The sequence below is a fragment of the Cucumis melo genome, chromosome 1 (genome assembly GCF_025177605.1).
Source record: "Cucumis melo cultivar AY chromosome 1, USDA_Cmelo_AY_1.0, whole genome shotgun sequence".
NCBI lineage: Eukaryota > Viridiplantae > Streptophyta > Magnoliopsida > Cucurbitales > Cucurbitaceae > Cucumis > Cucumis melo.
Window position 1 is genome coordinate 24,604,533 of NC_066857.1, and position 15,999 is coordinate 24,620,531.

Sequence of the window (15,999 nt, forward strand, 5' to 3'; positions counted from 1 at the left end):
GGCTCGTTAGGGAAGTGTGATCAACTTGACATAAACGGTGGCTCGCATGTGGGTTACGAATGGCTCGAAAACGGCTTGGATGGAGAATGGACGAACAAAGATAGGCAACTTACAACAGTGGAACAATGGAGGAGATTAACTTGGCAAGGAAAGATCGGTGGTATGCAGTGACGTTGACAGAGGAGATTGACTTGACAACAATAGTTTTGGACGAACGCGACGACACTTGGTGACTAACGACGGCTGGCTCGCAATTGGCTTCGACGTTAAGGCACGACAGGTGACAGATGGATGACAAGCTAGGAGACAATGAATGACTGAGGTGGCAGCTAGGCTTTATTGAAGAAAAAGATAAAGTTAGGGTTTTTTCTTGGAGAAGAAGATGAATACTTATAACACGTATCTCGAGGCCTATTTAAGAAAAATAATAATAATAAAATTTTAAGTTCAGTTTTAGGTTTTGTAGACCGACTTACGATGTATGTCTTTGTTTTTGTTTTTACCCCTATGGATAATATGATCATTCGTCACTCGCCAAGTATGTTTTATGATTTATGATGATTCATATGTTTATGACCTTGCCTGAATTAAACTAGATAAGTATAAATATTATGATTGTATTGTGAAAGACTTCTGGTAGTGGAATTTAGGAAAAATACCACCATGTAGAGGCACCCCTAGAGGTGGTAGGGAAGCTAAAGTAGCTAGACGTACCCAGCCTGAAGAACAACCTATTGTGCAAGCTTCCAACCCCACTACACCTATCACTCATGCGGACCTCACTGTAATGGAGCAAAGGTATCAAAATATGTTAAGAGAGGCATTGGCACCGTTTCAAGCTGCACAGCAAACCTTGACATTCCTTGTTTAGACCCTAGTGGAACCCTAGAGCATGCCAAATTAGCTGTCAACAGAGGTTAAACATTTTAGGGATTTCAGGAAGTACAACACTAAGACATTTGACGAATCCTTGGAAGACCCTACCAAGGCCCAGATGTGGTTAGCTTCCATGGAGACCATCTTTCGGTATATAAGGTACCCTAACAACAAGAAGGTTCAATGTGTCGTATTCTTGTTGACAGATAAAGGTACCGCCTGGGGGGAGATTACAGAGAGGATGCTGGGTGGTGACGTCAATCAGATAACTTTGGAGCACTTCAAGGAGAATTTCTATGCAAAATTCTTCTTTAGCAGCCTAAGAGACGCCAAGCAGCAAGAATTTCTAGAACTACATCAAGGCGATATGAATGTAGAGCAGTATGATGCAGAATTTGATATTTTTTCCGCTTTACTCCTTAGATGGTAGCAACTGGGACTGTCAGGGCCGACAAGTTTGTTAGAGGTCTCAAGTTAGATCTCCAGGGTTTTGTTCGAGCCTTCAACCCAACCACCTATGTTGACGCACAGCGTCTGGCAGTAGATATGAGTTTACATGAAAGCGTTGACACATCTAAGACTGTAGGGAAAGGGTCAACTGTAACGACCCAACTCTTTATACTAAGCTGAAGTCGTTACTAAAAGGAACAATGACAAGAGACACTTTTGAAACGAGGGAAGAATAAATTTTCATTAAAAACGGAATATGAAAACATTGAAACATAAACGCGGAAGCAAAACTGAGTCCCCATATGGCATGTCACGGATCCTTCTCTGTCGCTCGCCAGCTTTCGTCTACCTTTACCCTCGCCTGAAATGTTAAACATAGAAAGAGTGAGTATAAACATATACTCAGTAAGGGACCTGCTACTAGTCCCGCTAGGTGTCTGTTAACTTCCCATTAGAGTCCTGAAAATGGTACCCAATCTCTGGCACGTTCCCGAACACGTGCAACATGCGCTCCCGTAGGAACGAAAATCTGGTCTTCGGTGTCCCGAGGGAGCACCTAGGACATGCTGGTCTATAGTGAACCCGGGGGTAACACTAAGACAATCGGGATGGGAGGACCCCGTCGAATCACTCGAATCATATCTATATCCATGCTAGACTGGCGTCCCGTCGGACCACACAGTCCTAAATAGGTGGTGATCCCGAAGGACACCCATGCAGGTACGACTCTAATAGACAAAGTTAACAGAACACCCTATCCATAGCACGTAGCATAACATAACATCATAACATGGCATGAGTATTAATCTTAACGTTCTTAATCATGTGATTAATATATCATGCATTAACAATCATCAACAGTCATCAACAACATACTACCGGTCATTAACATAACATCAGTCATCATCATCAATCATCAACATAATAATCTCAGTCATCATCATCAACATCAACTATCATCATAATCTCAGTATAATCATTATCATCAAATTATGCATTTTAGCTACCATCAATGCATAATCATAATTACATGCGGTCTCTTGAATTCAGTTCGAAGGTCTAGTAGGAGAATCTCTTACCTGAAGATTTTAGCCAAACAAAGGTACTCCCTAGTTGACAGTAAAATTCTCCAATTAACTTGATCCTAATCATAAAAGGAACACTTAGTATCTTAATTAAATGAAATTAGCAATTGGCTAACATCCAAAAATCCTCCCAAATTAATTAACTTTCTAAAAATTGGGGTTGAAACCAATTCAACCTTGATTGGGAAAAATCCAAGATTTAGATCTTAAAAAGTTTAGCCAATTGAACCTTTAAAGAAAACCCAAATAGATCCAAAATTAAATTAATAAAATATTAATTTAATTTTATTGGCTTACCAAGGTTACTCAGATGGAGGTTGGAAAATCCTCTTATCCTTGATGAAAAAATTCATCACTTTAAATCCTCAAGCTTCCAAAGAGACCAATCCTAACTTCAACTGAGGCGGCGACAGCAGAGGGTTATCTTAGAGAAGAAGATAAATAACCTTTTTCTTTTTCCTTTAATTCCATCTTAAGCATTCCAATGCTATTTATAGACCCAAATAATAACAATAATAATAATTATTATTATTATTTCCTTTTCCTTTTCCTTTTAGGATATATATATATAATACCAAAAAATATACATATATCTTTATTCCCATTATCTTTCCTAAATCAATGCCTTAATCTTAGGCATTTATAACCATTAGTAATAATAATAATACTTCTTTATTATTATTATTTTTCTCTCACCAAAATCTACAATAAATATATATTTATTTAAACCATTATTCTCTCTTATAAATATATATCTTTTTCGTCCAATCAAAATCAATCATCTCTCTCTTCATGAATTATTTTCTTTTCCAAATAAATATAATTATATTCCATAATATAATTAACTACACTTTTCCAAATTATTAATTAAATATATATATCCATATATATATACTCAATTAATTACAATTCCACCAAAACTAACTTTTCCCTCCAAAATCTCAAATTAACTTAAGTCCTCAATTAATTTAATCAATCAAATCTTTTCTAATAAATCACTTATAACTTCCAACATGAATTATCTTAACTCAACCATAACAACTTCACTCCATAAACAATATTTATCTTTCTACAGAATAATTAATTATCATCCACAATAATTAATTATTATTTACCTTTCTTCCAAAATAATTAATTATCTTCCACAATAATTAATTATTATTTATCTTCTCCAAAAATAATTAATTATCTTCCACAATAATTAATTATTATTTATCTTTCTCCAAAAATAATTATTAATTATCTTCCACAATAATTAATTATTATTTATCTTTCTCCAAAATAATTTTTAATTATCTTCCACAATAATTAATTATTATTTATCTTTCTCCAAAATAATTATTAATTATCTTCCACAATAATTAATTATTATTTATCTTTCTCCAAAATAATTATCCTTTTACAAATAATTATATTTTCCCAAAATATAATTATTTTACTTTTTCTCCCTTACCAAATATCTTTTCTCCAAAATACAATTACCTTTTCCTTAAATAGTTATATTTCAACAAATATAATTATCTTTTCCCTTAACATAATAATTATATATATATTTCCACGTATACATATAATTATCAAATCTCCAACAAACTTTCCACCTTACGGTTTAATTAAATAACGTCCATAATTATTTAATTAAATTCAACTTCAACAACACTAAAAATCCACAACCTTACTTAATCCTCTTAACCTACCATTTAATAAAAACTCAACAAACACCACGTGTCAAAACCTCTAATTAATTAAATATTCATCCAAGAAATATTTAATTAATTTTAATTCCCACATAAATCAAATAATTCTCATTAAATGGATTCAAAATAACGCCCAATAAATTAAATCTAGATAAACAAAATTAAGATAACTGACTCCAAAATTATCTAAATTTTTGGGGAGTTACATCAACCTCAGGTCAGAAGAGGAAGGCTAAGTTGCAGCCTACTATACATCCACAATGGAACCTGGGGGCAAGTGGTGTTTTTCAGCGGCATCGTCAGGAGATTGTTGAAGCAGAAAATACCTTGAAAGAACTACCTGTCTTTCGTAGCTGTGGGAGGTCTCATGGAAGACGTTGCTTAGTGGGCAATGGAGTATGTTATAAATGCAAGCAATCAGGGCACATAGCTTACTTTTGCTCTCAGAAACTATTCATGGCTGCCTCGAACCAGACTTCCACTTCCTAACAGGGAAGAATACTTATCACTACTCGTTAGGAGGCCGAGCAAGATGGCACAGTAGTGACAAGTACCCTCCCAATCTTGGGGCACTTTGCATTTATGTTGTTTGACTTTGGGTCTTCTCACTCTTTTATATCCTCAGTATTTGTTCAGCATATGTGTTTAGAGGTAGAACCCTTGAGTAGTTTCTACTCCATCTGGAGAAATCATGTTATCGAAAGAAAAGATAAAAGCATGTCCAATAGATATAGTAAACCATGTGTTAGATGTAACTTTATTAGTTTTAGACATGCGAGACTTTGATGTAATTCTAGGCATAGATTGACTATCTGCTAACCATGCAAGTATAGACTGTTCCTGCAAGGAGGTAGTTTTTAACCCTCATTCAACGACTAGTTTCAAGTATAAGGGGGCAGGGATTGTGGTCCTACCCAAAATTATCTCAGTAATAAAAGCTAGTAAGCTACTCAACTAGGGTACTTGGGGTATCTTGGCTAGCGTAATAGACACTAGAGAGCTTGAAGTTTCCTTATCATCTGAATCGGTGGTAAAAGAATATCCTGATGTTTTCCTAAATGAGCTTCCAAGACTTTCACCGAACAAAGAGATCGATTTTACTATTGAGTTAGAGCCAGACACTGTCCCCTTATCAAAAGCTCCATATAGAATGGTCTCAGCTAAGCTGAAATGGTTAAAGGTCCAGTTGCATCAATTATTGGACAAAGGTTTCATTCGACCTAGTGTGTCACCTTAAGGAGCACCTGTACTGTTTGTGGAAAGAAGGATGGGTCGATGCGCCTTTGCATTGATTATAGAGAGCTGAATAAGGTGACAATCAAGAGTAGATATATGCTATCCATAATTGATGATTTGTTTGATTAGTTACAAGGAGCCACTGTATTTCTAAGATTGACTTATGTTCAGGCTATCACCAGATGAGGATTAGAGACAGTGATGTTTCTAAGGTTGTTTTTCGTTTCAGATATGGGCATTCACTATAAGAGATGGGGGTACTCCCGACGCTCAAAAACGTCGGTGAAAATAAGAAATACGTCGGGAAAGCATATGCCGATGTATATCACGGCATCGAGATAAATGTCAGAAGAACCGAGTCGGGAGAGGCACTCTCGATACCGTGTGAGTACGACGTCGAGAATGCCTCTCCCGATGCCTAAAAAATGTCGGCAAAGGTGGCATCGGGAATGCTTCTTTCCCAACGGACCTTATGTCGACGCACCTCACGGCGTCGGGAATGCCTCTTCCAACGTTTTTTCCCGACGTCTTTTGTGCGTCAGGACAATCTTCTCCGACGTCTCTTATGCATCATAGTCCCGACATTTCATTGCGTTGGGAATTCTTTTATATATATATATAATATTTCATTTCTATTTTTAATACCATAGTTGTAGTACAACAAATGATCATACGCATCTCAACAACCTAGAAGCAGGGAGAATCATTTTTTTTTTCTTCTTTAGAGGGTACATAAACTTGACGTAAAAAGAAAGTCAAATAATTGTAGAAATGAGGGACAACAAAAAAAAAACAGATCCTAAAGCCAAAAGAAATTTACATGATACCAAGGCCTTCTAATATTTTCTTTTAATTTAATCTTCTCTTGGGGAAAGTTGGTTGGAGGTCGAAGGGAAAAACCTCTTCAAGAATTTTTTTTTCTTTTGTCCATCACTGTGAAGTCCCACAATCACATCCTTGGAGCTGCATTGATAATAAATTTAAAATTAAAACAGATGTCCAAAATATTATTAACTCAAAATAATTTTCATGGGGATTCTTACTTTTGAAAATTTCAAAAGAATGTACTTAATAGTTGAAATGTCAAAAATAATAAACACTCATGTAACGTGACCAATTATTTGATCTAAGTTTTGTTCATAATGAAACTACAAGCCCGCAAAAAGGGAGCTAACTAAAGAAACTAAAAAAGATGCCCTCCAATTATTTCATCACATAGAATCTACCGAAATATGAACCCCATCGAAACCCTATTAACACATATTATTATTCCTCTACAACGTCCCCACAAAACTCACTAGGTGAGAAGTTTTGTCAATAGAAACCCAAAGAGAAACTATAACTTCTCCCATGCCATCAACTTACTCTAGAAACCATAATCTGGTTTCCCCCTTTCCAAGTGCCATTAGTTAAATAAACCCATTGTCAAGAAATTCGAGCTTTCTTCACTAAGCTTAGAGATACCAAGGCCACAATATCCCACTAAAATGGAAGATGGACAAAAGTAAGGTGCTTTCTGTAACAGGTCGAAAGACCAAATGCTTCCCTAGAAGTATATCACATGAAAAGCATCATGAATAAAAAGATGGTGGTAACATTCTTTTGCTCTCTTAGAGTATCCATTCATTTTGACCACCATATTAGAAATAAGATAAATCGAAGGACCTTTTATGAATTCAATCCAATGACCTAACAAGAACTGAAATAAAATTGTTTCTTATATGGATTAGACATGTTGTAGCCTACCTCCTCCAATTGTTGCCTCAGGCAACTGCTTAATCGAATATTGATGTCGAGTTATATATATGATGGGTACGCTAGGGATCTACAAGAAAATAGGTGAGTTACTACATCTAAATCCAACATTGTGTGTTCCCAACTATTGTGATCTGATCATACCTTGCGAATCCTACGCTTCAAATCTCTATCACAAGTAGCAATGATATAACACTTATGCTGCACAAAAAGAAACCTTCTGTTAAAAATAATAAAATAATAAAAAAGGGTGAAAAAGCAGGATGTAGCCCACTATCTCTACTTCAACTTTACAACACATTCATTCTTTTCTTTTAATAGTATTTATCTAATAGAATGTGAGAGCTTGGTTCCTCATTCCTCCAATAACTTAATACATTGTTTTTTTATTCTTGTTAAATATATACAAATATAATAAATCGTACCATAAGCCTAGTAATTAAATATCTGCTACTTTTTTTATGAATATCAGCAGTAAGAAGATAACTATGATTTAAACTAGTTTACAGTGTACTATTCTATATTTGATGGTGAAAAAATATTTTAACTTTCCCCTTTTTCCCATCATTAAAATCTTCGCATCTTACAAACCCCCCCTCCAATTTCAATTTTCATTTCAACTATAACCCCCCCCCCCCCCATCCCAATTCAATTTTCAATTTAACTATAACCCCCTCCCCCCCCCCCCAATTCAATTTTCAATTTAACTATAACCCCCCTCAATTCAATTTTCGATTTAATTATAAACCCTAAACCCTAAACCATTGAAATTTCAATTTAACTATAACCCCTCGCCCCAATTCAATTTTGAAATTAACTATAAATCATAAACCCTAAACCCTTCAAATTTAAATTCAACCACAAATTACACACATTCTATACAAAAATACATTTAACAAACAAAAATCTATCCCAAAAGAAAATCCTAAAACAATTCTCCTAAAAAAAACCCTAAAACATGAATTTAAACTAAACAAACTTTATATTTAAACTTACCTAAGGTGGCAGACGACAACGGAACGACGGCGAGGGACAGCAACGACGACGAAACGGAAGGCAACGATGGCAATGATGACGAAACGGAAGCCTCGGTGAGGTTCTCTCCTCCCTTTCCTCTTTCGGTTTCAGTTCTATGAAATACAGAACTGAATCGTTTATAAAGGGGATTTCTCGACGCAGTCGCGCGGCATCGGCAAATCCCCAAAAAGGCGTCGGGAAAACCCCTTATTCCCAATGTCATTCCCGACGCACTCTGCACGGCGTCAAAAATAATGTATTTTTTAAAATTAACTTGGCCTATTCTTGATGCGGTGTAGCCGATGCGTGTTTGATGCGTCGAGAAAAAGTGTATTCCTGATGCCTCTCTCGATGCCATGTTCATAGCGTCAAGAATACACTTTTCCCGACGTTCTTTATGCCGACGTCTTTGTTGGCGTCGAGAAACCTTTGTTTTTTTGTAGTGATTACAAGTTCATTGTAATGACTTTTGGCTTGACAAATGCTCATGTTGTATTTATAAATATGATGAACAGGGTGTTTAAGGATTCTTAGACACTTTTGTGATAGTTTTTATTAATGATATTTTAGTTTACTCCAAGATAAAGGTTGAGCATGAGGAGCATTTGCATCAGGTTTTGGAGACTCTTCGAGCCAATAAGCTATATGCTACATTTTTTAAGTGAGTTATAGCTGAAGAAGGTGTCCTTTCTTGGCCATGTAATGTCTAGTGAGGGAGTTTCTGCAAACCCAACAAATATTGAAGTTGTTACCAGTTGGCTTGAACCTTCTACAGTAAGTGAGGTTCGTAGTTTTCTAGATTTAACAGGTTATTACAGGAGCTTCATGGAAGATTTCTCTCGTATAACAGTCCTTTGACTTAGTTGACAAGGAAAGGGACTCCTTTTGTTTGGAGCTCAACATGTAAGAGCAGTTTCCAAAGTCTTAAGCAGAAGCTTGTTACTGCACCAGTCCTTACAGTGCGAGATGGATCTGGAAACTTTATGATTTATAGTGACGCCTCTAAGAAAGGACTAGGTTGTGTTTTGACGCAGCAGGGTAAGGTGGTTGTTTATGCCTCTCGTCAGTTAAAGAGTCATGAGCAGAACTACCCTACCCATTATTTAGAGTTGGCAGTAGTGGTTTTTGCACTGAAGATATGAAGGCATTATTTGTATGTCGAGAGGATACAAATTTTTACTAATCATAAAAGCCTAAAATACTTCTTCACTCAGAAGGAGTTAAACATGAGACAGAGAAGATGGCTTGAGTTAGTAAAGGATAATGACTGTAAGATGTTGTACCACCCAGGTAAGGCAAATGTGACAGCTGATGCTCTTAGTAGGAAGGTATCACATTCAGCAGCATTTATTACTAAGTAGGTTCCCTTGCACAAAGACTTTGAGAGAGCTGAGATTGTAGCTTCAGTAGGAGAAGTCACCTCACAGTTGGCTCAATTGTTAATGCAGCCGCCTTTGAGACAAATAATTATTCTTGCTCAGTTTAATGATCCATTTTTGGTTGAAAAGTGCTACCTAGCAGAAGCAGGGCAAGCTGAGGAGTTCTCCATATCCTCTGATGATGGACTTAGGTTTGAGAGACGATTATGTGTGCCAGCAAACAGTATAGTTAAGACCGAGCTTTTGACTGAGACCCATAGTTCCCCATTTTCTATGCATCATGGTAGTACAAAGATATACTACGACTTGAAGCTAGTTTACTGGTGGCAAAATATGAAGAGAGAAGTGATATATTTCATTAGTAAATGTTCGATGCACCAATAGGTGAAGGCACAAATGCATAAGCCAGCAAGTTTGTTGCAACCCTTGAGTGTGCCAGAGTGGAAGTGGGAGAATGTGTCTATGGACTTCATTACAGGACTAGGACCCTGAAGGGTTATACCATAATTTAGGTTGTTGTTGACAGGATCACGAAGTCAGCACATTTCAGGAAAATCCACTTATACTGCTAGTAAGTAGGGACAGTTATATATGACTAAGATAGTGAGACTGCATGGAGTGCTTGTATCAATTGTTTCTGACAGAGATGCTCGTTTCACATCAAAGTTCTAGAAAGGACTTTAAATTTCTTTGGGCATGAGATTAGATTTTAGCACAACATTTCACCCTCAAACTGATAGTCAAACAAAGTGTTTGAGCCAAACTTTGGAGGATATGCTGCGAGCTTATGTGCTGGAGTTTTCAAGGCGTTAAGACTCCCGTTTGTATTTGATGGAGTTTGCTTATAGTAACAGTTATCAGGCTACCATTGGCATGACACCGTTTGAAGCTTTGTTATGGTAAGTGTTGTAGATCTCCTATTTGTTAGGGTGAGGTTAGTGAGCAGAGAATGTTAAGTCCGAGCTAGTTCAGACCAACAATGAAGCCATACAAAATATTAGAGCCCGTATGTTGACAGCGCAGAGTAGACAGAAGAGTTACGCTAATGAATGGCATAAGGATCTCAAGTTTGACGTAGGAGACATAGTTTTTCTGAAGGTAGCACCTATGAAAGGTGTTTTGAGATTGGAGAAGAAGGGAAAGCTAAGTCCACATTTTGTAGAACCATTTAAGATACTTGGACGGATTGGCCTCGTAGCTTATCGTTTGGCGTTGCCTCCGTAAATTTTTGCAGTTCATGGTGTATTCCATCTCTCTATGTTGAGGAAGTATATGGCAAATCCAACGCATATAGTTGACTTTGAACCATTGCAAATTAATGATAATTTGGCTATAAGGAGCAACCCGTTGAGATTTTGGCAAGAGAGGTCAAGCTGCTTCGTAACAGAGGAATTGCACTGGTTAAAGTTCTTTGGCGAAACCATAGAGTTGAAGAGGCCACAAAGTTAAGAGAGGATGACATGAGAGCTCAGTATCTCGAACTGTTTGAGGATTAGAACTTTTGAGGACGAAAATTTCTCAAAGGAGGGAAGATTGTAACGCACCAAAGTAAGGTAATTTAATTTAACCATCTTGGTTTAAATTTTAATTATGTTGGATTTATTAGGATGTTAAATTGATTTTAATTGAGAATTTATTTGATTTTGTGAAAATTAGGATTAATTAATTATTGGATGAGATTTCAGTGTTATGTTGATTTAAGTTGAATGTTATTCGTTAATTGGTGAAATTTAAGAAATTAGATTAATTATATATATATATATATATATATATATATATATATATATATATAGATATATATAGATATGTATATAATTAATTTTAAAGGAAGGGTAAAATAATTATATTAAGGATAATATAACCGTTAAGGATTAGTATATTATGATTTTTGGAAAAAAAAGTTGATGTGATAGGAGGAGTTAATGATGAGAGAATATAAAAAGTTAGGTCGTTATCTAGTATATTAGGTGTATATTAGATGTATCATTTGTGTCGGACTTGTGTTTTATTTTTTTTGCTATATCTAAGAATTCTTAGGTATAGCAAAAAAACTGCCAAATTCTAAACTTAAATTGGCACTAACTATAATTTCCTTTGATTTTATAACTGTTTTAGAATTAACTCAATTAATCATAAACAATTAATTTTTTGAATTAATTTCAAAAGATAATAATTTTCTTCTTATGCTTGGTTATTAGTCATTTTTAATAGAATATCATCGAATTAGGTTATCGATATTTGTTGTGATTTTGTGTTTGTTTTCGATTTGATGTATTTGATTCAATAGGACATTGAGTCTGTTTTCAATTGTCCGTTGCTAAATTCTCTTATTTGACATTTGTGATTGGTGTGACAATCAATCTTTAATTTTTTTTAGGTATCACAATTTTTTTTGTATTAATATTTATTGAAAATTCGTAACGATTTAGTCCGTGTATTTTCAAGTATTCTCAATTTGTTTTAAATTAGACCAAATATCCTATGGGTTTTATGGACTATGTTATCATTAGACTCCTTGTAGTTCAATTCCATATATATCTGAAAACAAATTGGCAATATAAAGAATAACATATTTATTTTTTAGAAGATAAAACATTGAAATATAGACTTTTGTAAACTTCACACGAAAGGCCAACTTGATGTATGGATCAGATATATTTTAAATATGTGAAACATTAATCACAAATAAGCACTCGTAATATATGATGGTATCATTTTATAAATATTCCAGTGTTAGTAATTACTTGAAGTAAAATAGGGTGTATCATTTTATGGATATGCCCAGTCAAAAGAAAAAAAAAAGAGGCTATATCAAGTAGTGTGTATTGGTATCAATTATTGATTACTTGGAGTAACACGACATACGTGTATCATTTTATGGATATTTAATGCGTAGAACCAATATATCTCACAACAATATCGGGAAATTGCCAAAAATAGGTTAAAAAAAGAGATTTAAATGAATTTTGGGACAAGTTTTCAAAAGAAAGACTTTTAGGACAATTTGGGTGTGAATAGACAAAAATGCCCTTCCTTTCCTTTCCCTCTTCCACGTTGCTTTCCCTTCTCTGATTCGTTCTCTTTCGCGTATAGTTCCGTTTCCCTTCTCTTTTCTTTCGTGTAGAACACTTGAACCTACTCCGGCCATCGTCAGTTGTTCATCGTCACTTGCCCATCGTCGCTTGCCCATCGTCGTTTGCCCTTCGTCGCTTGCCCTTCGTCGCTTGCCCTTCGTCGGTCGTTGTCCAGTGCATTTCGTCGCTCCTATTCGGACCATTCAATCAACTTCGAGCGTCTTATTTAGGTGAGTTTCATGTATAACCGATTTTCAATTTATCTGCTGTAAGTAAATGTTTGTTAGGGTATTTGGTGCTATTTTCATCCGTAATTGTCTGGTTTTTGGAATTGGACTTATTTGCCGTAAATTAGTTTAGTCAAATTTTGGTTTTAGGTTCTTAGAAAGTTCAATGTTCAATGGCTAGTGAAAAATGAATTGAACTAGAGGATGAGGATTTAGTTGGATCAAATAGAGGAGGAGTAAGCAATAGGAATAGAAGGAATTAAGGTTTTTTTTTTTTATCTCGCATTTTTTTTTTATCTCGCACTTATCTCGCACGTATCTCGCACGTTCCAAACTTTCACTATTTATTTCAAAATCAACTTGGTACACCTCCTAATCCATTTAGAGCTATTCTTTGCATGTTTAGTAACTCTCTTAGGCCCTCATGCTTTATCTCGCACGTATCTCGCACGTATCTCGCACACATCTCGCACGTTCCGAACTTTCACTATTTATTTCAAAATCAACTTGGTACACCTCCTAATCCATTTAGAGCTATTCTTTGCATGTTTAGTAACTCTCTTAGGCCCTCATGCTTTATCTCGCACGTATCTCGCACACATCTCGCACGTATCTCGCACACATCTCGCACACATCTCGCACGTTCCAAACTTCCACTATTTATTTCAAAATCAAATTGGTACACCTCCTAATTCATTTCTTTACATCTTGCACGCATTTTGTAGGTTCTTAAGTTCAAATCAATTTTTTAAGATACAAAAGTACTTAAGGTAGTTTAAGGATGGCACATGTTCGGATTTTAGTGCGTCACGGTGGTGAATGGGATGAGGGACGAAGAAAATATGAAGGAGGAGTGTTAAAAGGCATTGTTGTCCCTAAAGAAATAACACACAAAGATTTACAGTCTGAACTATATGACCTTGCAGAAGTTGACCCTACAAAGTTTGACATAAAGATAAGATGTATATATGAGATCAAAGGGGAAAAGGAAGCTCCTCCATTTGAGTTAAGCAATGACCGTGATTTGAAGTTTTATATTCTTAGTGAAAATCCATTGGAGGTCCCCCTATACCTATCGTTTGAGCCTACAAGCAATCGAAGCATGAAAGTGTTAAACAAAGATTACAATTCAGTATCTGGGAGCAACCAAGTTCAAAATTTAAACCCTCATCCTCCTCCAATTGGAATGGATAGATTAGATGAGAATGAAGTTGATATTGGTGAAGTCGAGGGTGGCTTGTGTCATAACATGATAGGGACCAATTCGGCTATATGGGAATCATATGAGTCATATCATTCAATAGATGATACTTTTACATTGGAGTCAGTTGAGATGTACAATGAATTGTTTGACATCCCAGAACAAAGAGATGCTCCTACAAAAGATTGCAAAGGAAAAGGTAAAGTTGACTACAGGTCCTCTAGTCGGAAGTTGAAGACAAAAGGAAGTGGCTGGTCGGAAGAAAGCTCTACAAGTGAAGAGTTGGATGTAGGACAAATATTTTTTTGCAAGAGAGATTTGTCAATGAGATTAAGTGTGTTGGCAATGAAAAAAAAATTTCAGTTTGTAGTAAAAAAGTCTACAAAAGAGGTTCTTTTCGTTAGATGCATCGACAACAAGTGTGGTTGGAGATTGCGAGCGGTTAGACTGAAGGATTCAAATATATTCAAGATTAAAAAGTATGTGAAAGTTCATTCATGTTCTCTTGAGTTTTTGAATCGTGACCATAGGCAAGCAAAATCTTGGGTTGTTGGAGAATTAATCAAGTCCAAATTCAAGGGGCCCGGTCGCATATACAAACCACGTGATATCATAGAAGACATGAGGCAAGACTATGGCATAAATATGAGTTATGAGAAAGCATGGCGTGCCAGAGAAAATGCATATGAACGAGTGCGAGGGTCTCCTGAAGAGTCATATAATCTTTTGCGTAGATATGGTGAAGCACTCAAATTTACAAATTCAGGTACAATATTTCACATGGAACTCGAAGATGATCGTTTCTTTAAATATCTTTTTATGGCTGTTGGTGCATGTGTTAGAGGATTCTTAAATTGCATTAGACCGGTCATAGTCATGGACGGAACATTTCTTAAGAACAAATATCGGGGTCAGTTGATAGTGGCCGTTTGTTTAGATGGTAACAATCAGATCTATCCTCTAGCCTTTGGAGTAGTTGATAGAGAAACAGATGACTCAATACAGTGGTTCTTAGAAAAATTGAAAGGTGCAATAGGGGAGGTGCCTAATCTAGGCTTTGTGACAGATCGGAAAACATGCTTCGCCAAGGGTATTTCATCAGTTTTCCCATCTGCATTCCACGGCCTTTGTGTCCAACATTTGAGTCAAAATTTGCATGATAAATATAAGAATGACACGGTTGCTACTTTGTTTTATAATGCATCGAGAACATATCGTGAATCAACGTTTGTTGAAGCGTGGAGACATCTTCTTTCATTTCCTAATGGTTCAGGGAAATATTTAAATGATGTTGGAATAGCACGATGGTCTCGTGTTCACTGCCCAGGAAGACGGTATAACATGATGACAACAAATATAGCGGAGTCCATGAATTCTATACTGAAAGAACCTAGAGATTTGCCTATTGCTTCATTCCTTGAAAATGTTCGAGCTTTGCTACAACGTTGGTTTTGGGAGCGTCGAGAAGAAGGCATTAAAGTGACGTCTACATTGACCAAATGGGCAGAGTTAGTTATTCAAAAGAAACAAGAAGGAGCTTTGACAATGAAGGTCAACCCAATTGACTGTTACCAATTTCATGTCAAAGATTTAGATAAGGAGGAGGTCGTAAACCTTCAGACTAAAGAATGCACTTGCAAGGAGTTTCAAGCTGAGCAACTACCATGCTCACATGCCATTGCTGCAGCACGGGTTCGTAATATAAATGTTTATAGTTTATGTGCTAATTATTACACTAATGAATGTTTGTTGGCTGCATATGCGGAGGCCGTCTACCCAGTTGGGAATCAGTCAGATTGGAAGACAAGCGAAGACTACGTACATATGACTGTTTTACCTCCAAAAGTAGTCAAAAGAGTTGGTCGACCGAAGAAAAAGAGGATTCCAAGTGTTGGTGAAGCTCCGAAATTGCATAAGTGTGGTCGGTGTAAACAAATAGGTCACAACAGATTAACGTGTACCAATCCAATTTCATATACCGACAAGTCGAGCATACAAGATTAGA